The 24406-nt window shown below is 40.5% G+C and overlaps 1 long non-coding RNA gene across 1 annotated transcript; it reads right to left on the reverse strand.

The window, feature by feature from the left end:
* Nucleotides 1-13862: 13862 nt before the first annotated feature.
* On the reverse strand, nucleotides 13863-14731 carry LOC118483843. Its single transcript, XR_004871884.1, has 3 exons — nucleotides 14612-14731; nucleotides 14273-14336; nucleotides 13863-14199 (listed from the first exon to the last, which is right to left on the reverse strand). It is a non-coding gene; the product is annotated as an uncharacterized LOC118483843 (long non-coding RNA).
* Between the last annotated feature and the right edge of the window lie 9675 nt (nucleotides 14732-24406).

Raw genomic sequence — 24406 nt, forward strand, 5'->3', positions numbered from 1 at the left:
TCGGGTTTTCAAATTAAATCTGAGATTTTTATATTTCCAGAATACTTAAAATAATTTATTCATCATATAAAATCAGTAGAAAAAGGTTTCGGGTCAAAAGGAGGTGTAAAACTCATTTTATGGCTAAAACGGTCAAAACCGACATAAGCCGAAATGACTAGGTGATCTAGGATCCGTTCAGCCAAAAATTACTTAAAAATCATCAAAATTCCCAGAATATTATATTACATCTGTTGGTAAAAAGTTTCGTATCAAAACGTGGCCAGAAACGGGTTCTACGCGAAAAGGACCGTTTATGTAAATTTATAATATAGTTTTACGCTAATGGCCATAACTCACAATCTGGACCACCAACTGATCCGAAATTTTCGGTGCAAGTTCATATACTAGAAATAAAGATTTCTATCCTTTCACTTTTCCAAAAATCCCGTTTTAAATCAAAAAGGGCAAAATAGTCAACTTTATGCATAAATCGGAAACATGCATTCGAATAGACTAAGCATAGACTCAATCAAAGAAAATTCCAGAAAGTTTAACTAAAATAAAAGTAGTCAAAAATACTTTCCAATACAGATCTCGAACATGCATGTACGAATCCGAATCGATAGTCTACGAAATAATCGTTTTACAAGACTTTCGGTTCCGATTCGTGGCTATACTATAGATCGTCGAGTTGATGATGATTAAAACACATTCTTATATGTATTACAAGTTATTTTTAATGATCAATCAGGTTGCATGTCATCTATATCATTAATCATGTCATTTTTCACAAAAATCGCTTCTGTTGACTTTTTAGAATTAGGTTTGACTCGACATTCATCATGCATGTAGTGGGAATCAGGTAGTACCCTTTAGAGGGTTTGTTTCCCACATAAATACCAATCTATAACAAGTTTCAATTCGAGAAATGACTGAAAGAAATCCGTTTAATCGGAAAGTCAAAGGTTATGAACACCCAGATTGACTTTTATCAATAATCACAACAAGAATGGATTAAGGAACGAATTGAAAGCTTACAAAGGTTCTATAGGTGTTTAGTGGACACTAGAAGTCGGCCTTGATGATCAGATTATCTCCAGAGAAGCTTTGAGAGCTCTTGCAAGTCTTGGTGTTCTTGTTCACAATTGTAAATGCCAAGAAATGAGATGAATTCGGATTTAAAGCAGAGTTTTTGAGGTTTACTGTTGATGTAGGCATGCAAGGAATGTTATTGGCTCAATTGGAGGTGCCACCAGCTGTTACCAACATCAAATTCGGGCCAAACTACCCATTTTTCGAATTTCTGTCGCTGGGCAACCCACGCGGCCCGCTTGGGCTTTCCCAGGCGGGTCGCCTGACCCTCCTGATCAGCCAACAACTTTTAAACTTTGGCAGAAATGGTCCCTGAGCTTGTATGCGATGTTTCGGCTACTTTTCTCGACCCGTAAACCCCCAATCTTGGTTTCTAAGAACCTTAGGACTTTTACCAACATGGTAATGCCCTCGGATAACTTTGCGCTCAACCGAAAAGCCCTGAAATTCGACGTTGACGCTTTTAGTCCCTTAAGTACGGTTTTGGCCATAACTTTCTCATACGTTGACGAAACTTCATGAAATTTTTACCACATATTCTAGTGAGTATATTTTAGCTATACAAAGCTTCGGGTCTGCCAAAAGTTCACTCAGAGGTATAAATTAAACATGTTGACACTTTTGGCCCCTATAGTTTACAATACTTCACTTTTGTGCAATTTCCGCGTCGTATGATCCATGAACCATCCGTTAAAGGTTATAAACATTATGTGGGGTTATCATAGAGCCTATTTATCCATTGTTGACACTTTGGACCCTTACGTTCCATAGTTTTCACTGTTTGTCACTTTTAGTCCCTCTAAGGTATGTTTTCACATACCGGAACCTTATGACACGTGTCAAGACATTATTGGACGAAATTTTTCGAGGTGTTACATCCTCACCCCCTTAAAAGAAATCTCGACCCCGAGATTTATTCAAACAAATGGGGATATTTTTCTTGCATCGTGGATTCCACTTCCCACGTGTATTCGGGACCTCTACGGGCATCCCACTTGACCTTAACAATAGGCACGTGCTTCCTTCGAAGCTTCTTTACCTGTCGATCCTCTATCGACAAAGGTTTTTCCACAAACTTTAGACTTTCGTCTATGTGTATGTCTGTATGCGGTATAACCAGTGAATCGTCAGCGAAACACTTCTTCAAATTACAGATGTGAAACACATTATGAATGGCACTAAGCTCTTCAGGCAAGTTTAACTTGTAAGCGACTGCCCCGACACGTTCGATTATCTCGAAAGGTCCTATATATCTCGGGCTTAGCTTGCCTTTCTTTCCAAATCGCATTACACCTTTCCAAGGTGATACTTTAAGCAACACTTTTTCACCCACATCGAAGTGGAAATCTTTGCGCTTAGGATCCGCATAACTTTTCTGCCTATCCCTGGCAGCTTTCAAACGATCACGGATCTGAACGATCTTGTCTGTCGTCTCAAAGACGATATCTGGTCCAGACAACTGGACATCTCCAACTTCTGCCCAACAGATGGGCGATTTACACTTCCTACCGTATAAGGCCTCAAAAGGCGCAGCCTTTATGCTGGAATGGTAGCTATTGTTGTAGGAGAATTCAATCAGTGGTAAGTTCTTATCCCAACTACCACCTAAGTCGATCGCACATGCTCGAAGCATGTCTTCCAAAGTCTGAATAGTACGCTCACTCTGACCATCGGTCTGAGGATGGTAAGCCGTACTAAAATTCAAACGAGTGCCCAACGATTGTTGGAAACTCTTCCAAAAATGTGACGTATATCTAGTATCTCTATCAGAGATAATAGATATAGGTATACCATGTAGTGCTACTATCTTATCGACGTATAATTGAGCTAACATATCTGAGCTATACGTCTCTTTGATGGGTAGAAAATGAGCTGACTTAGTCAGTCTGTCTACTATGACCCATATGGTATCATTTCCCTTTTTCGTCTTCGGCAACTTGGTGATAAAATCCATTGTCACCATTTCCCATTTCCATTTGGGGATCTCAGGTTGCTGAAGCAAACCTGACGGCTTCTGATGCTCAGCCTTGACCTGCGCACAAGTCAGACATTTGGCCACATACTCGGCCACGGACTTTTTCAAACCAATCCACCAGTAGTTTGATTTCAAATCCTGGTACATCTTATCAGCTCCAGGATGAACGGAATATTTAGAGCTGTGGGCTTCCTGGAGGATAACATCCCGAAGTCCTCCATATACTGGAACCCATATTCGTCCGTTTAGTCGTAGCATCCCATCTTTGTCGTGGGATAACTGCTCCTCAGTTACTCCCAACTTTTCTGCAGGATAGTTAGCTTCTAGCACAGCTTCCTTCTGTGCAGCTAACACCCTTTCATTCAAGTTATTTCTTATCTCAATGCGCTTGGCATTGATTCTGATTGGCTTCACCCTTTCCTTTCTACTTAAGGCGTCGGCAACCACATTTGCCTTGCCTGGATGGTATCGTATCTCGCAATCATAATCATTTAGAGTTTCCATCCATCGCCTTTGACGCATGTTCAATTCCTTCTGATTGAACAGATGCTGAAGACTCTTGTGATCCGAATAGATTATGCACTTGGTTCCATACAAGTAATGTCTCCATAGCTTCAAAGCAAATACAACTGCACCCAATTCCAAATCGTGGGTGGTGTAGTTCTTCTCGTGCACTTTGAGTTATCGAGAAGCGTAGGCAATGACTTTGCCTTTCTGCATGAGTACACAGCCTATGCCAGTATGTGATGCATCACAACACACCACAAATTCATCTATACCATCGGGCAATGTCAACACTGGCGCATTGCTCAGCTTCTGCTTCAGAATGTCAAAGGATTCCTGCTGCTTAGGGCCCCAATCAAACTTAATCTTCTTACGGGTCAACGAAGTTAGGGGCGCAGCAATCCTTGAAAAGTTCTCGATGAATCGCCTATAATATCCTGCCAATCCAAGGAAACTGCGAATCTCCGTAGGAGTCTTCGGCTCCTGCCAGTTCATGACTGCTTCTACTTTAGCGGGATCTACTTGGATACCACGCTCGCTTACAACATGTCCAAGAAACTGGACTTCTCGAAGCCAAAATTCACACTTCGAAAATTTGGCATAAAGCTTTTCTTGATGCAGAAGTTTGAGAATACAACGAAGGTGTTTCTCATGTTCAGCTTGGCTCTTCGAGTAGATAAGAATGTCATCAATAAAGACTATGACGAACTTGTCTAAATAAGGTTTGCAGACGCGATTCATAAGATCCATGAACGCGGCTGGTGCGTTAGTGAGTCCAAACGGCATCACTAGGAACTCGTAATGTCCATAACGAGTCCTAAACGCGGTCTTGTGTACGTCTTCATCCTTGACCTTCAACTGATGATATCCTGACCTTAGGTCAATCTTGGAGAAATAGCTTGCTCCTTGCAACTGATCGAACAGATCGTCGATCCTGGGTAACGGATACCGATTCTTGATAGTGACCTTATTAAGCTCACGGTAATCGATGCACAGACGCATCGATCCGTCCTTCTTCTTAACGAACAAGATTGGCGCTCCCCAAGGAGACGAGCTAGGTCTAATAAAGCCTTTAGCTAAAAGCTCATCCAACTGCGTCCTCAACTCCTTCATCTCCGTTGGTGCCAATCTGTATGGTGCCCTTGCTACAGGTGCAGCACCTGGAATGATATCTATCCGAAACTCTACTTGTCTATCCGGTGGCAATCCGGGTAGTTCTTCAGGAAATACCTCAGGGTATTCCGAAATAACAGGAATATCTTCAATCTTCGGCTTCGGCTCATCTATGGTAACTTGTGCCATATAAATGACACATCCCTTCTGCATGCATCTGGATGCTTTGAGCATGGACACTTGCTCCGGCAATCCATGCTGGGTGTCTCCTTGAATAGTAAGTGACTCACCAGACGGAGTCTTAACTATTACTTGCTTTCTATTGCACAGAATCTGGGCTTGGTTACTCGACAACCAATCCATACCTATCACTATGTCGAATCCAGCTAGCTTAAAGGGAAGCAAGGATAACGGGAAGGAATGATTCCTAATGGATATAACACATCCATCTAAAATAGTTGAGGCGGTTTCTATGGTTCCATCGGCTAATTCCACCTCATATTTCACGCTTAAGGTTTTAACAGGAAGGTTCAACAGTTTACAAAACTTACTATCTACAAACGACTTATCAGCTCCAGAATCAAACAAGACTCTAGCAAAAACATCGTTTACAAGAAACGTACCGGTAATGACGTTATCATCAAGGACTGCTTCCTTTGCGTCCATCCTGAAGACTCTCGCATTAGTCTTCTTTCCTTCCTCGGCCTTCTTTGCAAACTTTGGGCAGTTGGGCCGAATGTGCCCTTTCTCGTTGCAACCAAAACACGTTGCATCCTTCATCTTCTTGCAATCCACAGCCTTATGATCTGTGGACTTGCAGATTCCACAACGTTTCTCCGAAGACTGGGATTTCGTTTCCAAACGACATCTCCCAAAGTGGTGCCTCCTGCAGATCTTGCATCTGGGTTTCTCACCCGACTGATGATCACTTTTCCTAGACCCCGACCCTTTCCTGTGGTCGTTGTTCCCTCTATGTCGCTTTTCAGATCTTCGTGAGGTGTCATCCTCACGTTTTCGTTTGTTCTCCTCAGAGCTCTTCATAGCTCTCAATCTAACCACGTCTTGAGTGAGGGAGAGGGATAGATCTGCTACGGATCTAAATGTTGTAGGTCTTGAAGCCTTAACACTCGCCTTTATCTCCGGTGCCAGACCCCCAATAAATCGAGCAATTCTTCGCGGCTCCGGGGTCACCAAGTAAGGCACTAAACGAGACAACGTGTTGAACGTAGTAAGATACGCTTGACAATCGAGGTTCTTCATAACTAAGGATACAAAATCCGATTCGATTCGCTCGACCTCGTGCTGCGGACAGAAGTTCTCTTTAATCAGGGCCACAAACTGTTCCCATGACAAACCGTACAGTGTGGCCTTACCGGCAGCTTGTAGGAGTGACTTCCACCATGCTAACGCATCTCCTTTGAATGACTGGGACACGTACTTCACGACGTCCCTATCAGCACACCCGCTGATATCAACTACAGTGTCCATCTCGTCAATCCACGTCATGCAGTCGACGGCTCCTTTTTCCCCAGTGAAATCTCTGGGCTTGCAAGATACAAAATACTTGTACGTACAGGACCTGCTGTACGTGTCATGTTTCAGCTTAATCTCCTGCCTTGGGACGCTGCTGTGGTTGGAGGAATGATTATCATCCTCAGCTTTCTTTGGCTCACTCTTTTTAGAGGGTGGCTTACTATGAGCCCCTGAATGAGTCTTAGACTTGACATGCGTCACTGTGCGGGTTCTACTCTGAGTACCACTAGATTCCTTGAACTGCCGATCCATAGCCTTGGCGACAGCATTATCTATCAGTGCTTGCAATTCTGCACCGGTAACGTGAATCTTTGCATTATCTGAGTGTTCCCCAGAATGACTGTTGGTTTCCTCCGATTTGGCCATCGTAGCTTTAAGCTACAATAAAGGACAAGGTCTAATTTAGAACCTAACAGTATTATCGTCCTAGACGATTTATTAACCATGGTATCAAAAACCTTAGCAGTTAATTTAATAAATTTCATTCAGGCTCTTATTAGCAATCAAGGAATGAAAATATATATATCGGCACCATAGGCCTAGTCACAACGGACAATTACTAAATTATAAATTTAGATTTTTATAGGATTATAAATTGTATAATTAAACAAATAATCCTTTACTAGACAGAGAGTCATAAACCACAACTGTCATTATATAACATAGTTATAACCCGTAGGTATCAAGTCATAAACAGACTTGTGTACAGATAAAATCTGTAGATAATTCTTTTCTTGGCAGGGAGTTATAAACCACAACTGCCACTATATGACATAGTCATAACCCGTAGGTATCAAGTCATTAATAGACTTGTATACAGATAAAATCTGTAGATAATTTATTAAAAAGGGTGGCTTGTGTGATTCTACTGATCACGCTTAGCCAGGAATGTTAACATGTTCTCAGACGTTAACAGGGAGTTGAATCCTTTCAACCAGGTTTTACCATCAGGGCCAGGTCTATTAATAAGACATTCAAGCTAGGTTATACCTTACTAAGATTCTTATAAAATGGCAAATCAAATAAAAGTTGATATTTTCCATTATTTTATTATTATTCATGCATATAAATAAAATGATAAATTCAAACTAATCATTTCAAATTTCAAATAAAATACCAGTACATAATTGCCCTAAACGGGACTTTGAAATAACATGAATATCATGAATAGCATGAATAACATGCCCGCGCAGGGGCTAAACAAGTAATATCAATAACAAAAATAAAATAAAGCAAACCTACGCAGGGGTCAACAGAACAGCATACCCTCGCAGGGGTAGAATAAGATAGATATACCTACACAGGGGTAGAGTGCAAGGATAGATGTCCACACAGGGACATGAGTACATGAGACAATAATCGAAGGATTCAATGATCCCTCTTGCTCTTACCTTTGAGCAGGTCAAACACCTTCTTGAACATGCCACGGTTGTGACGGCGATCATTTTGCAACTCCCGTCGCATGCTATCAATCCCATGCAGGATCTCCTGAACCTGCGGCGGCGACATCATAGGCGCCGGTGGCGGTGGCTGGTAGTGCTGCGGCTGCGGCGGCTGGTACGGCTGCGGCTGCGGTGGCTGCTGGTAACCCGGAGGGTAACCAAAAGTAGACTGCCCAGCAGTCCAAGTGTCTCCCAATGGGCCACTAGGTGGGAGTGAGCTGTAGTTCACAGCTTGCCAATAAGGGTCTCCTGTGTAATCATAACCCTGAGGGAAAACGTGCTCGAACGGGTTAAACTGGGCTGCACTAGCATAAGCCGGAATCGGCTCTCCATAGTTCTGCGGCGGCAGAGGCGGGATCGGTACAGAAGTAACCTCCGATACGGAATGCTGAGACTCCCCTATCTCGGACTCCCCGGGAAGAGACGTGTAGCGGCTGCTACCAACATGTGGAGGGGTGCCTATGCGAATCCCTCCGCGCGTAGACATGCGCGCATTCCTCCTAGGCCTCTGAGGCGGAGGAGGTAAAACTGGTGGCGGCGGTGGTGACGGAGTGATCACGTCACGCCACAGGGCCTCAGATAGGTCCTGCGGTAGAGGCGGCTGCTGCTGGAGCTGATGCTGCTGCGAGTGGTGCTGCGAGTGCACCGGTGAAACCTGGTGAGACTGGATCATCGGAGAGTTGTGGCTGGGGGTGAAATACCAATCATGCTGCTTAAATCTCTCCTGGAAGCTGTCCCCACCATTGTAGGGTGATCCCCTAAATGGCGACCCATCCGATATCTCAATCGGATGGTTAGGCGTACCTGATGGAGGTAGCGAGGGGTCCGTATCCTCGTCGACGTCCATCTCGTGACCACCAGAAAAGTGGTCCTCCGGTCCAAGTGGGTTATGACCCACTGGCTAATCCGCAAAAGCATTAGGGTCATATAAACCCTGGTAGACTGGCGCTGGATACTGGTGCGGTGACTGATGCAAAGGTATGTAGGATCCATGCGAACCATGGGGCCCGTTCTCCGAGTGGGGCCCAAACGAGTGGGGTAAAGACGGTGAAGTGCTGGCGGATACCGAGTGTCTAGCAGGCTCGGCGAAAGACCTCCAAAGGTCGTTGGCGGCTGTGTTGTGCGTGGCGGATGGAGCTCGCCTATGTGAGGGCCCTGCCTCATGGTCGTGGGTAGTAGCAAATCCTCCTCGACCTCTCATTCGCGGCGGCATAGTGATCCTGTCAAAAGTCAAACAAGTTGCACAACAAAATATATAAGACAATGCAAAAAAAATAAAAATAAATTAAACGAAAAGTTGAACATTCCTAAGTTCTTTGTCTAGACTCGAAAATCGAGGAATGTGCAATTGTGTAACTGAGATTAAACACAAAAGGCTAGTGTTTAATTCACTCAGCGTTGGCTCTGATACCAACCTGTCACACCCCGATTTCCACGTGTCACCGGTGGGCCCGGTGTGGGGTACAGTGGCGTAGTTGGCATCGTCATAGACAATCAACACAATATAATAATGCACAGCGGAAGCAGAATAGAAACATTTCAATTTTAAATAAAGTGTAATAATAAATATCACAGTAGTTGAAATGAATCCACAGGCGGATCAAATGAAAATAGAAATAAATAGTTCAACAGATAATTGTCGTCCGAGCTTGCGAGACTATAGTGGACGCTCTTAGGAAACAACCAGCCTATTTCCGTATAGTACCTGCACTTAATCTTTTGGGAAAAATACGTCAGTTTACACTGGTAAATACAAATCGACTGACTCATTTTGAAAATGATTGAAAATTGATTTAAATGCACAAGGCATAATTATTTTTATTAACTTGGGATAATTATATAATATAAACTTGTGAACGAATTACATGCACTTATATCTCTGGTGGCCCGGGATCTACTGTCCGGGCTAGAGATTTAATTGACACACCACATTAAAGAGTTATACACGACGGGTGTACGCCTACACCCCGTGCTCTGGTCGTGGCCATCTCGTAAGATAATGCCAAGGATATCCGGGACACGGTCAACAACCCCCCAAAGCCTTTAAGTAAGACAAAGCTGTTTAAACGAAGTCGCACAAGCTATTCAAGACTGTACACCTATAAGGCGCAGGACTTGTGCGCCCGATCAAGCGGTATTTTAAATACCGTACCCCAAGCCCGTATAGGGAAAATAAGTCAAAATGTATTTACCTGAGTAAGTATGTAACACAAATGATAAGAGCGGTAGCTTTTACTGGGCTTCCTAATCTGGAACAAAGGTTTATAATTATCCTATTAGATTCCTAACGGCCTTTTATTTAAGCTTAAGCTTTGACCGGTTAGTTTTAGGAATGATACGGTTTACGCACGATTAAGCGAAAGACCGGATAGAATGTGATTTAGACCCGACAAGTTTGAATACTTGTATAATATGGGTATACTAAATACATTCTGGATTTTGAAATAAAAATGATATCGTTTGACCCGTTTCGGTCGATTTACGCAAACTAGTTACGTAAACCGAACCGAACGCGAAAAAGGGCGATACGGGTAGACCACAGATTCAAATGCAATTTCCCTGATGTAATATGCTCAAAATATGATATTATATCAGTAAGTTATGTTCTATATTGCCCGGAATAATTTTAAACCCAATTTATGCCTTAGAAGGGCATTTTGGTCATTTAAAAGATAATACAAGGGTAAAATTAGAAATCTGAGTTTCGGGTCTGGTTCATACAGTAAATATACTTAATATAACATATTATATCAGTAGGGTATGACCCATGTATCAAATTTATCATTTAAAACCAAACTATGCACCGTAGGGGTATTTTAGTAATTTCACAAGGGCTAAAAATGCCAAAACTGGAAATCTGAGTTCAAAATATTATACTTACTGTTATTATATGAAAATATGCAATTTACATCAGTAGGTATAAGTCTTACATGTTTAAAACAAGTATAACGCTCACTATGCGCTTAAAACGCTAAATATGCGATTTAAGGGCGTTTTCGGGTTTTCAAATTAAATCTGAGATTTTTATATTTCCAGAATACTTAAAATAATTTATTCATCATATAAAATCAGTAGAAAAAGGTTTCGGGTCAAAAGGAGGTGTAAAACTCATTTTATGGCTAAAACGGTCAAAACCGACATAAGCCGAAATGACTAGGTGATCTAGGATCCGTTCAGCCAAAAATTACTTAAAAATCATCAAAATTCCCAGAATATTATATTACATCTGTTGGTAAAAAGTTTCGTATCAAAACGTGGCCAGAAACGGGTTCTACGCGAAAAGTAGGGGTGAGCAAATTAACCACCATAACCGATAACCGAACCATAACCGACATAACCGAACCACTAATAACCGATAACAAATATGACCAATGGTTATGGTTATGAAACTTTGTATAACCGCTCAATCGGTTATGGTTATGGTTATGAAGCTTTGGTTAACCGAATATAACCGAAACCGAACCGAAGTTGTGATGTTAACTTTATCTAATAGATTTGTGTTTTACAAAACCTTATAGAGGGTTTTTACTAAGATAAAAGTATGTTAGTAACAAAATGATCTTGATGTAGATGTCATTTATTTTGATAAAGAACTAAGGTATTATAGTCATAATTGTTTTTTTTTTTTTTTTTGAGAATTACCTTATTAAAAAGAACTCTAAATCGGTAGTTTAACCAAAAAAGTTTAGTCTTCGTTATCTTATAAAATAGGCTCAAGCTAAGTTCAAATCGTGCACAACCCTATTTTATTTCAAACCTTGCTTGGTTACGTAACCGAAATTAACCATAACCGACTTCATAACCGATTAACCATAACCGAAGTTTGGTTATGGTTATGGTTACCAAATCTCCATAACCGAACTAGCGGTTATGGTTATGGTTAATAGTAAAAACCGACCCAAACCGACCCATGCACACCCCTAGCGAAAAGGACCGTTTATGTAAATTTATAATATAGTTTTACGCTAATGGCCATAACTCACAATCTGGACCACCAACTGATCCGAAATTTTCGGTGCAAGTTCATATACTAGAAATAAAGATTTCTATCCTTTCACTTTTCCAAAAATCCCGTTTTAAATCAAAAAGGGCAAAATAGTCAACTTTATGCATAAATCGGAAACATGCATTCGAATAGACTAAGCATAGACTCAATCAAAGAAAATTCCAGAAAGTTTAACTAAAATAAAAATAGTCAAAAATACTTTCCAATACAGATCTCGAACATGCATGTACGAATCCGAATCGATAGTCTACGAAATAATCGTTTTACAAGACTTTCGGTTCCGATTCGTGGCTATACTATAGATCGTCGAGTTGATGATGATTAAAACACATTCTTATATGTATTACAAGTTATTTTTAATGATCAATCAGGTTGCATGTCATCTATATCATTAATCATGTCATTTTTCACAAAAATCGCTTCTGTTGACTTTTTAGAATTAGGTTTGACTCGACATTCATCATGCATGTAGTGGGAATCAGGTAGTACCCTTTAGAGGGTTTGTTTCCCACATAAATACCAATCTATAACAAGTTTCAATTCGAGAAATGACTGAAAGAAATCCGCTTAATCGGAAAGTCAAAGGTTATGAACACCCAGTTTGACTTTTATCAATAATCACAACAAGAATGGATTAAGGAACGAATTGAAAGCTTACAAAGGTTCTATAGGTGTTTAGTGGACACTAGAAGTCGGCCTTGATGATCAGATTATCTCCAGAGAAGCTTTGAGAGCTCTTGCAAGTCTTGGTGTTCTTGTTCACAATTGTAAATGCCAAGAAATGAGATGAATTCGGATTTAAAGCAGAGTTTTTGAGGTTTACTGTTGATGTAGGCATGCAAGGAATGTTATTGGCTCAATTGGAGGTGCCACCAGCTGTTACCAACATCAAATTCGGGCCAAACTACCCATTTTTCGAATTTCTGTCGCTGGGCAACCCACGCGGCCCGCTTGGGCTTTCCCAGGCGGGTCGCCTGACCCTCCTGATCAGCCAACAACTTTTAAACTTTGGCAGAAATGGTCCCTGAGCTTGTATGCGATGTTTCGGCTACTTTTCTCGACCCGTAAACCCCCAATCTTGGTTTCTAAGAACCTTAGGACTTTTACCAACATGGTAATGCCCTCGGATAACTTTGCGCTCAACCGAAAAGCCCTGAAATTCGACGTTGACGCTTTTAGTCCCTTAAGTACGGTTTTGGCCATAACTTTCTCATACGTTGACGAAACTTCATGAAATTTTTACCACATATTCTAGTGAGTATATTTTAGCTATACAAAGCTTCGGGTCTGCCAAAAGTTCACTCAGAGGTATAAATTAAACATGTTGACACTTTTGGCCCCTATAGTTTACAATACTTCACTTTTGTGCAATTTCCGCGTCGTATGATCCATGAACCATCCGTTAAAGGTTATAAACATTATGTGGGGTTATCATAGAGCCTATTTATCCATTGTTGACACTTTGGACCCTTACGTTCCATAGTTTTCACTGTTTGTCACTTTTAGTCCCTCTAAGGTATGTTTTCACATACCGGAACCTTATGACACGTGTCAAGACATTATTGGACGAAATTTTTCGAGGTGTTACATTATCATAAACCACTGATCCAATATTTGTACAATATGCTAATTAACCAATAGATATCTTATGATAAACCATTAGATATTTAAACTGTAACTATAACAATAACAATAATAATAATAATAATAATAATAATAATAATAATAATAATAATAATAATAATAATAATAATAATAATAATAATAACATTACCTGTTGTAGACCATATTCCTGCTTCCACTTCAGTTCTTACCTTACCAGTAATTAGCTCAACATTAGTCTATTCTCATGTGCAACCTCCTAAATAAGATAATATATTAATTTTCGGAAACAGATATTAACTGATAAAAAACGAACACATGAGGATGATTTTTGTTAGTCAAAATCAATTAATGGTCGTAACTAAAAATTTTACGGACACTGTTATACAAACTATGAGATGCACAATTCTATGCAGGTTAAGTCGTTGGAGTGTATGCAGGTTAAGCCGTTGGAGTACATTCACATAATCAACAATAACTATGAGATGCACAATTCTACGGACACTGTTATACAAACACCACTTATACACTATTCAAGATGAAGATACCATCGATGCATCATACTCACTTCTTTTTGTAGATGACTAAATAAAAAAGATGGCGATTAGCCGATTAGCACACCGGATGCAAATTGCAGCCACCAATGTCCATGTTTAGGGTCCTATACAAAAGAACAGAAACCATTCAACAACAGTATAACACATGCATTCTATAAAGGATCTAGAAAATCTTACCACAAACTTTGTTTGTACTCGTACTTCGATATGTATTGACATACTTTTTAACATCATTTTCTTTAGAAATGAGAAGTTTTCAGATTTTTGATGCAGACCTCTAATTCTTCCTTACAATACAACCACAAACTGACTTCCTCCTACTCTCTCTTCTTCCATACCCACAAAAACACGGCGTTTCTATAGCTAAACGTGCTCACAGGTCCGACCTGAAACCTGACCCAAACTGTTTAAGACTAAACCCAATTGAAATTTAAAAACTTAATTGAAAGTAGAATATTGTACTTACATAAAGTTTCTAAGTTGTTCATCAAAGGCCTGCATTCTTGTTTGGCTCCTTTCATGTTCAGCTCCTAAAAAGTTGGAAACCAATAAATCCCAACATTTAACTTGACTTTTAAGGTTAACATATGAACTTTTCAATTCCAAATTTATTTAACATTTTTTTTACAAATTCAAACATATCACCAAAATTCCACACACAGCCAATTCTACTTGTAACGACTCGGACAATCTTAATCCTAAATCCTAATCACAGTCACTTTTCCAAACATCAAAACTTATTCTAATGAATCCCTAAAAAAGAACTTCAAATGAATAAAGCAAAAGCCCTAAAAAGAAGTAATACCTGACGACCCAATTTGCGATAAGCGGCTTTAATATCTTTAATGGTGGCAGATTTAGGAACACCAAGAGTAGAATAATAATCAGCAGCCGCAAACACCACGAACCCATTACAGCGTTTTCCGTACAACTTTTTTTTTTAAATTGCGAAGACGACGAAATGGAAATACAATAATATAATACGTATATAAGAAAGAAGATTACAAATTTTCAGTAATTCAATGAGAAAAACAAACACTAGAAACTATTTAACATAAAACTTGAGGTTCAAAAGTGGTATTGAAATAGAGGACTAACCAGATCTTTGAAGATGATGAAGGCAATGACGAAGAAGAGAATGAAGAGGATCTCAAACTCAGTGAATCGAACGAACCGAAACATCGAGTCAACAACCCAAGTTGGTACCGATTCGTCACCTCTTCTTCTAGCGGTACCTGATCGCTTCGCCATATCTGCGATCTCGATTCATAATTGGATATTTTGGTGATCGATCGCTTATCAATTAGGGTTTTTGAATGTCAAGGAGGATGAAATAAAAATGGGAAATAAAAGAGAGAGAGAGAGAGAAAGATGGCGGAAGAAACTTACATGAGAAGGTGTCACACCCCCGATTTCCACGTGTCACCGGTGGGCCCGGTGTGGGGTACAGTGACGTAGTTGGCATCGTCATAGACAATCCACACAATATAATAATGCACAGCGGAAGCAGAATAGAAACATTTCAACTTTTAAATAAAGCGTAATAATAAATATCACAGTAGTTGAAATGGATCCACAGGCGGATCAATAAAATAAGAAATAAATAGTTCAACAGATAAATGTCGTCCGAGTTTGCGAGACTATTGTGGACGCTCTCTAGGAAACAGCCAGCCTATTTCCGTATAGTACCTGCACTTAATCTTTTGGGAAAAATACGTCAGTTTACACTGGTAAATACAAATCAACCGACTCATTTTGAAAATGATTTAAAATTTATTTAAATGCACAAGGCATAAATATTTTATTAACTTGGGATAATTATATAATATAAACTTGTGAACGATTTACATGCACTTATATCTCTGGTGGCCCGGGATCTACTGTCCGGGCTAGAGATTTAATTGACACACCACATCAAAGAGTTATACACGACGGGTGTACGCCTACACCCCGTGCTCTGGTCGTGGCCATCTCGTAAGATAATGCCAAGGATATCCGGGACATGGTCAACAACCCCCCAAAGCCTTTAAGTAAGACAAAACTGTTTAAACGAAATCACACAAGCTATTCAAGACTGAACACCCATAGGGAGCAGGACTTGTGCGCCCGATCAAGCGGTATTTTAAATACCGTACCCCAAGCCCGTATAGGGAAAATAAGTCAAAATGTATTTACCTGAGCAAGTATAAGTCACAAACGATAAGTGGTGATAGCTTTTACCGGGCTTCCTAATCTGGAACAAAGGTTTATAATTAACCTATTAGATTCCTAACGGCCTTTTATTTAAGCTTAAGCTTTGACCGGTTAGTTTTAGGAGTGATACGGTTTACGCACGATTAAGCGAAAGACCGGATAGAATGTGATTTAGACCCGACAAGTTTGAATACTTGTATAATATGGGTATACTAAATACATTCTGGATTTTGAAATAAAAATGATATCGTTTGACCCGTTTCGGTCAATTTACGCAAACTAGTTACGTAAACCGAACCGAACGCGAAAACGGCGTTACGGGTAGACCAAAGATTCAAATGCAAGTTTCCTGAAGTAATATGCTTAGAATATGATATTATATCAGTAAGTTATGTCCTATATTGCCCGGGATAATTTTAAACTCAATTTATGCCTTAGAAGGGCATTTTGGTCATTTAAAAGATAATAAAAGGATAAAATTAGAAATCTGAGTTTCGGGTCTGGTTCATACAGTAAATATACTTAATATAACATATTATATCAGTAGGGTATGACCCATATATCAAATGTATCATTTAAAACCAAACTATGCACCGTAGGGGCAATTTAGTAATTTCACAAGGGCTAAAAATGCCAAAACTGGAAACCTGAGTTCAAAATATCATACTTACTGTTATTATATGAAAATATGTGATTTACATCAGTAGGTATAAGTTTTATAGGTTTAAAACAAGTACAACGCTTACTATGCGCTTAAAACGCTAAAAATACGATTTAAGGGCGTTTTCGGGTTTTCACAGTAAATCTGAGATTTTTATATTTCCAGAAGTCTTATAATAATTTATTCATCATACAAAATCAGTAGAAAAAGGTTTCGGGTCAAACGGATGTGTAAAACTCCTTTTATAGCTAAAACGGTCAAAACCGACATAAGCCGATATGACTAGATGATCTAGGATCCGTTCAGCCAAAAGTTACTTAAAAATCATCAAAATTCCCAGAATATTATATATAATCAGTTGGTAAAAAGTTTTGTACCAAAACGTGGCCAGAAACGGGTTCTATGCGAAAAGGACCGTTTATGTAAATTTATAATATAGTTTTACGCTAATGGCCATAACTCACAATCTGGACCACCAACTGATCCGAAACTTTCGGTGCAAGTTTATATAATAAAAATAAAGATTTCTATCCTTTCACTTTTCCAAAAATCCCGTTTTAAATCAAAAAGGGCAAAATAGTCAACTTTATGCATAAACCGGAAACAAGCATTCGAATAGGCTAAGTATAGACTCAATCAAAGAAAATTCCAGAAAGTTTAACTAAAATAAAAATAGTCAAAAAGGCTATCCAATACAGATCTCTAACATGCATGTACGAATCCGAATCGATAGTCTACGAAATAATCGTTCTACAAGACTTTCGGTTCCGATTCGTGGCTATACTATAGATTGTCGAGTGGATGATGATTAAAACACATTCTTATAAAGATTACAAGTCATTTTTAATGATCAATCAGGTTGCATGTCATCTATATCATTAATCATGTCATTTTTCACCAAAATCGTTTCTGTTGACTTTTTAGAAATAGGTTTGACTCGACATTTAGCATGCATGTAGTGGGAATCAGTTAGTGCCCTTTAGAGGGTTTGTTTCCCACATAAATACCAATCTATAACAAGTTTCAATTCGAGAAATTACTGAAAGAAATCCGTTTAATCAGAAAGTCAAAGGTTATGAACAAACAGTTTGACTTTTACTAATAATCGTAACAAGAACGAATTAAAGAACGAATTGGAAGCTTACAAGAGTCCTATAGATGTTTAGTGAACACTAGGATCGGCCTTGAAGATCAGATTAGCTCCAGGAAGTTTGCCTTGAAAGTTCTTGAGAGCTCTTGAGAGAAGTGAGTTCTTGGTTACTATGAAAATGTCCAAGAATTGGCATTCAATCTGATTTAAAGCTGTAAATTAGGTTTACTGTAGAGCTAGGCATGCAAGGGACACTATTGGAGCAAAATGGAGGTGCACCCAGCTGGAACCAACTCAAAATTCGGACTCAAACAACTGAATTCGCGAAACTGGGTATCTGGGCAACTTATACGGACCGTATGGTCCTTGCTTTACGGTCCGTAAGGACCTGGTCTGACCAGCAAGTTTCCATAATTGGCAGAAATGGCCCCTGGACTTGTACGCGATGTTTCGGCTACTTATCTCGACCCGTAAACCCCCAAACTTGGTTTTTAAGAACCTTAGGACATTTACCAACATGGTAATGTCCTCGAATAACTTTGCGCTCAGCCGAAAAGCCATGAAATTCGACGTTGACGCTTTTAGTCCCTTAAGTACGGTTTTGGCCATAACTTTCTCATACGTTGACGAAACTTCATGAAATTTTTATCACATATTCTAGTGAGTATATTTTAGCTATACAAAGCTTCGGGTCTGCCAAAAGTTCACTCAGAGGTATAAATTCAACATGTTGACACTTTTGGCCCCTATAGTTTACAATACTCCACTTTTGTGCAATTTCCGCGTCGTATGATCCATGAACCATCCGTTTAAGGTTATAAACATTATGTAGGGTTATCATAGAGTCTATTTATCCATTGTTGACACTTTGGACCCTTACGTTCCATAGTTTTCACCGTTGGTCACTTTTAGTCCCTCTAAAGTATGTTTTCACATAACGGAACCTTATGACACGTGTCAAGACATTATTGGACGAAATTTTTCGAGGTGTTACATCCTCACCCCCTTAAAAGAAATCTCGACCCCGAGATTTAATCAAACAAATGGGGATATTTTTCTTTCATCGTGGATTCCACTTCCCACGTGTATTCGGGACCTCTACGGGCATCCCACCTGACCTTAACAATAGGCACTTGCTTCCTTCGAAGCTTCTTTACCTGTCGATCCTCAATCGACAAAGGTTTTTCAACAAACTTTAGACTTTCGTCTATGTGTATATCTGTATGCGGTATAACCAGTGAATCGTCAGCGAAACACTTCTTCAAATTACAGATGTGAAACACATTATGAATGGCACTAAGCTCTTCAGGCAATTTTAACTTGTAAGCGACTGCCCCGACACGTTCGATTATCTCGAAAGGTCCTATGTATCTCGGGCTCAGCTTGCCTTTCTTTCCAAATCTCATCACACCTTTCCAAGGCGATACTTTGAGCAATACTTTTTCACCCACATCAAAGTGGAAATCCTTGCGCTTAGGATCCGCATAACTTTTCTGCCTATCTCTGGCAGCTTTCAAACGATCACGGATCTGAACGATCTTGTCTGTCGTCTCAAAGACGATATCTGGTCCAGACAACTGGACATCTCCAACTTCCGCCCAACAAATGGGCGATCTACACTTCCTACCGTATAGGGCCTCAAAAGGCGCAGCCTTTATGCTGGAATGGTAGCTATTGTTGTAGGAGAATTCAATCAGTGGTAGGTGCTTATCCCAACTACCACCTAAGTCGATCGCACATGCTCGAAGCATGTCTTCCAGAGTTTGAATAGTACGCTCACTCTGACCATCAGTCTGAGGATGGTAAGCCGTACTAAAATTCAAACGAGTGCCCAACGATTGTTGGAAACTCTTCCAAAAATGCGACGTATATCTAGTATCTCTATCAGAGATAATAGATATAGGTATACCATGTAGCGCTACTATCTTATCGACGTATAATTGAGCTAACATGTCTGAGCTATACGTCTCTTTGATGGGTAGAAAATGAGCTGACTTAGTCAGTCTGTCTACTATGACCCATATGGTATCATTTCCCTTTTTCGTCTTTGGTAACTTGGTGATGAAATCCATTGTCACCATTTCCCATTTCCACTTGGGAATTTCAGGTTGCTGAAGCAAACCTGACGGCTTCTGATGCTCAGCCTTGACTTGCGCACAAGTCAAACATTTGGCCACATACTCGGCCACGGACTTTTTCAAACCAATCCACCAGTAGTTTGATTTCAAATCCTGGTACATCTTATCAGCTCCAGGATGAACGGAATATTTAGAGCTGTGGGCCTCCTGGAGGATAACATCCCGAAGTCCTCCATAAACTGGAACCCATATTCGTCCGTTTAGTCGTAGCATTCCATCTTTGTCGTAGGATAACTGCTCCTCAGTTACTCCTAACTTTTCTGCAGGATAGTTAGCTTCCAGCACAGCTTCCTTCTGTGCAGCTAACACCCTTTCATTCAAACTATTCCTTATCTCAATGCGCTTGGCATTGATTCTGATTGGCTTCACTCTTTCCTTTCTACTTAAGGCGTCGGCAACCACATTTGCCTTGCCTGGATGGTATCGTATCTCGCAATCATAGTCATTGAGAGTTTCCATCCATCGCCTTTGACGCATGTTCAATTCCTTCTGATTGAACAGGTGCTGAAGACTCTTGTGATCCGAATAAATTATGCACTTGGTTCCATACAAGTAATGTCTCCATAACTTCAAAGCAAATACAACCGCACCCAATTCCAAATCGTGGGTGGTGTAGTTCTTCTCGTGCACCTTTAGCTGGCGAGAAGCATAGGCAATGACTTTGCCTTTCTGCATGAGTACGCAGCCCATGCCAGTATGTGATGCATCACAATACACCACAAATTCATCTATACCATCGGGCAATGTCAACACTGGCGCATTGCTCAGCTTCTGCTTCAGAATGTCAAAGGATTCCTGCTGCTTAGGGCCCCAATCAAACTTAATCTTCTTACGGGTCAACGAAGTTAGGGGCGCAGCAATCCTTGAGAAGTTCTCGATGAATCTCCTATAATATCCTGCCAATCCGAGGAAACTGCGAATCTCAGTAGGAGTCTTCGGCTCCTGCCAGTTCATGACTGCTTCGACTTTAGCGGGATCTACTTGGATACCACGCTCACTTACAACATGTCCAAGGAACTGGACTTCTCGAAGCCAAAATTCACACTTCGAAAATTTGGCATAAAGCTTCTCTTGATTCAAAAGTTTGAGAATACAACGAAGGTGTTTCTCATGGTCAGCTTGGCTCTTCGAGTAGATAAGAATGTCATCAATAAAGACGATAACGAACTTATCTAAGTAAGGTTTGCAGACGCGATTCATGAGATCCATGAACGCGGCTGGTGCGTTAGTGAGCCCAAACGGCATCACTAGGAACTCGTAATGTCCATAACGAGTCCTAAACGCGGTCTTGTGTACGTCTTCATCCTTGACCTTCAACTGATGATAACCTGACCTCAGGTCAATCTTGGAGAAATAACTTGCTCCTTGCAACTGATCGAACAGATCGTCGATCCTGGGTAACGGATACCGATTCTTGATAGTGACCTTATTCAGCTCCCGATAATCGATGCACAGACGCATCGATCCATCCTTCTTCTTAACGAACAAGATTGGCGCTCCCCAAGGAGACGAGCTAGGTCTAATAAAACCTTTGGCTAAAAGCTCATCCAACTGCGTCCTCAACTCCTTCATCTCCGTTGGTGCCAATCTGTATGGAGCTCTTGCTACAGGTGCTGCACCTGGTATGATATCTATCCGAAACTCTACTTGTCTATCCGGTGGCAACCCGGGTAGTTCTTCTGGGAATACTTCAGGATATTCCGAGATAACAGGGATATCTTCAATCTTCGGCTTCGGCCCATCAATGGTAACTTGTGCCATATAAATGACACATCCTTTCTGCAGGCATCTGGATGCCTTGAGCATGGACACTTGCTCCGGCAATCCATGCTGGGTATCTCCTTGAATAGTAAGTGACTCACCGGACGGAGCCTTAACTATTACTTGCTTTCTATTGCACAGAATCTGGGCTTGGTTACTCGACAACCAATCCATGCCTATTACTATGTCGAATCCAGCTAGCTTAAAGGGAAGCAAGGATAACGGGAAAGAATGATTCCTAATGGATATAACACATCCATCTAGAACAGTCGAGGCGGTTTCTAAGGTTCCATCGGCTAATTCCACCTCATATTTCACACTTAAGGTTTTAACAGGAAGGTTCAATAGTTTACAAAACTTATTATCTACAAACGATTTATCAGCCCCCGAATCAAACAAAACTCTAGCAAAAATATCGTTTACAAGAAACGTACTGGTAATGACGTTATCATCAAGGACTGCTTCCTTTGCGTCCATTTTGAAGACTCTCGCATTAGTCTTCTTCCCTTCCTCGGCCTTCTTCGCAAACTTTGGACAGTTGGGCCGAATGTGACCTTTTTCGTTGCAACCAAAACACGTTGCATCCTTCATCTTCTTGCAATCCACAGCCTTATGATCGGTGGACTTGCAGATTCCACATCGCTTCTCCGAAGACTGGGATTTTGTTTCAAACCGACACCTCCCAAAGTGGTGTCTCCTACAAAACTTGCATCTGGGTTCTTCACCCGACTGATAATCACTTTTCCTAGACCCCGACCCTTTCCTGTGGTCGTTGTTCCCTCTATGTCGCTTTTCAGATCTCCGTGAGGTGTCATCCTCACGTTTTCGTTTGTTCTCCTCAGAGCTCCTTATGGCTCTCAATCTAACCACGTCTTGAGTGAGGGAGAGGGATAGATCCGCTACGGATCGAAATGTTGTAGGTCTTGAAGCTTTAACACTCGCCTTTATTTCCGGTGCCAGACCCCCGATAAATCGAGCAATCCTCCGCGGCTCCGGGGTCACCAAGTAAGGCACTAAACGAGACAGCGTGTTGAACGTAGTAAGATACGTTTGACAGTCGAGGTTCTTCATGACTAAGGATACGAAATCCGATTCGATTCGCTCGACCTCGTGCTGCGGACAGAAGTTCTCTTTAATCAGGGCCACAAACTGTTCCCATGACAAACCGTACAGTGTGGCCTTACCGGCAGCTTGTAGGAGTGACCTCCACCATGCTAACGCATCTCCTTTGAATGATTGGGACACGTACTTAACGACGTCCCTATCAGCACACCCGCTGATATCAACTACAGTGTCCATCTCGTCGATCCACGTCATGCAGTCGACGGCTCCTTTTTCCCCAGTGAAATCTCTGGGCTTGCAAGATACAAAGTATTTGTACGTACAGGACCTGCTGTACGTGTCACGTTTCAGCTCAATCTCCTGCTTTGGGACGCTGCTGTGGTTGGAGGAATGATTATCATCCTCAACTTTCTTTGGCTCACTCTTTTTAGACGGCGGCTTACTATGAGCCCCAGAATGAGTCTTAGCCTTGACATGCGTCACTGAGCGGGTTCTACTCTGAGTACCACTAGATTCTCTGAACTGCCTATCCATAGCCTTGGCGACAGCATTATCAATCAGTGCTTGCAGTTCTGCACCGGTAACGTGAATCTTTGCATTATCTGAGCGTTCCCCAGAATGACTGTTGGTTTCTTCCGATTTGGCCATCGTAGCTTTAGGCTACAATAAAGGACAAGGTCTTATTTAGAACCTAACAGTATTATCGTCCTAGACGATTTATTAACCATGGTATCAAAAACCTTAGCAGTTAATTTAATAGATTTCATTCAGGCTCTTAATAGCAATCAAGGAATGAAAATATATATATTGGCAACATAGGCCTAGTCACAACGGACAATTACTAAATTATAAATTTAGATTTTTATAGGATTATAAATTGTATAATTAAATAAATAATCCTTTATTAGACAGAGAGTCATAAACCACAACTGTCATTATATAACACAGTTATAACCCGTAGGTATCAAGCCATTAATAGACTTGTGTACAGATAAAATCTGTAGGTAATCTTTTACTAGGCAGGGAGTCATAGACCACAACTGCCACTATATGACATAGTCATAACCCGTAGGTATCAAGTCATTAATAGACTTGTATACAGATAAAATCTGTAGATAGTTCATTAAAAAGGGTGGCTTGTGTGATTCTACAGATCAGGCTTAGCCAGAATGTTAACATGTTCTCAGATGTTAACAGGGAGTTGAATCCTTTCAACCAGGTTTTACCATCAGGGCCAGGCCTGTTAATAAGGCATTCAGGCTAGGTTATACCTTACTAAGATTCTTATGAAATGGCAAATCAAATAAAAATTGATATTTTCCATTATTTTAATATTATATTCATGCATATAAATAAAATGAGAAATTCAAATTAACTAATTCAAATCTCAAATAAAATACCAGTACATATTTGCCCTAAACGGGACTTTGAAATAACATGGATAACATGAATAACATGAATAACATGCCCGCGCAGGGGCTAAACAAGTAACAACAATAACAAAATAAAATAAAGCAAACCCACGCAGGGGTCAACAGAATAGCATACCCACGCAGGGGTAGAATAAGATAGATATACCCACGCAGGGGTAGAGTACAAGGATAGATGTCCACACAGGGACATGAGTACATGAGATAATAATCGAAGGATTCAATGATCCCTCTTGCTCTTACCCTTGAGCAGGTCAAATACCTT

Source organism: Helianthus annuus, chromosome 11 (genome assembly GCF_002127325.2).
Source record: "Helianthus annuus cultivar XRQ/B chromosome 11, HanXRQr2.0-SUNRISE, whole genome shotgun sequence".
In the NCBI taxonomy this organism is placed as follows: Eukaryota; Viridiplantae; Streptophyta; class Magnoliopsida; order Asterales; family Asteraceae; genus Helianthus; species Helianthus annuus.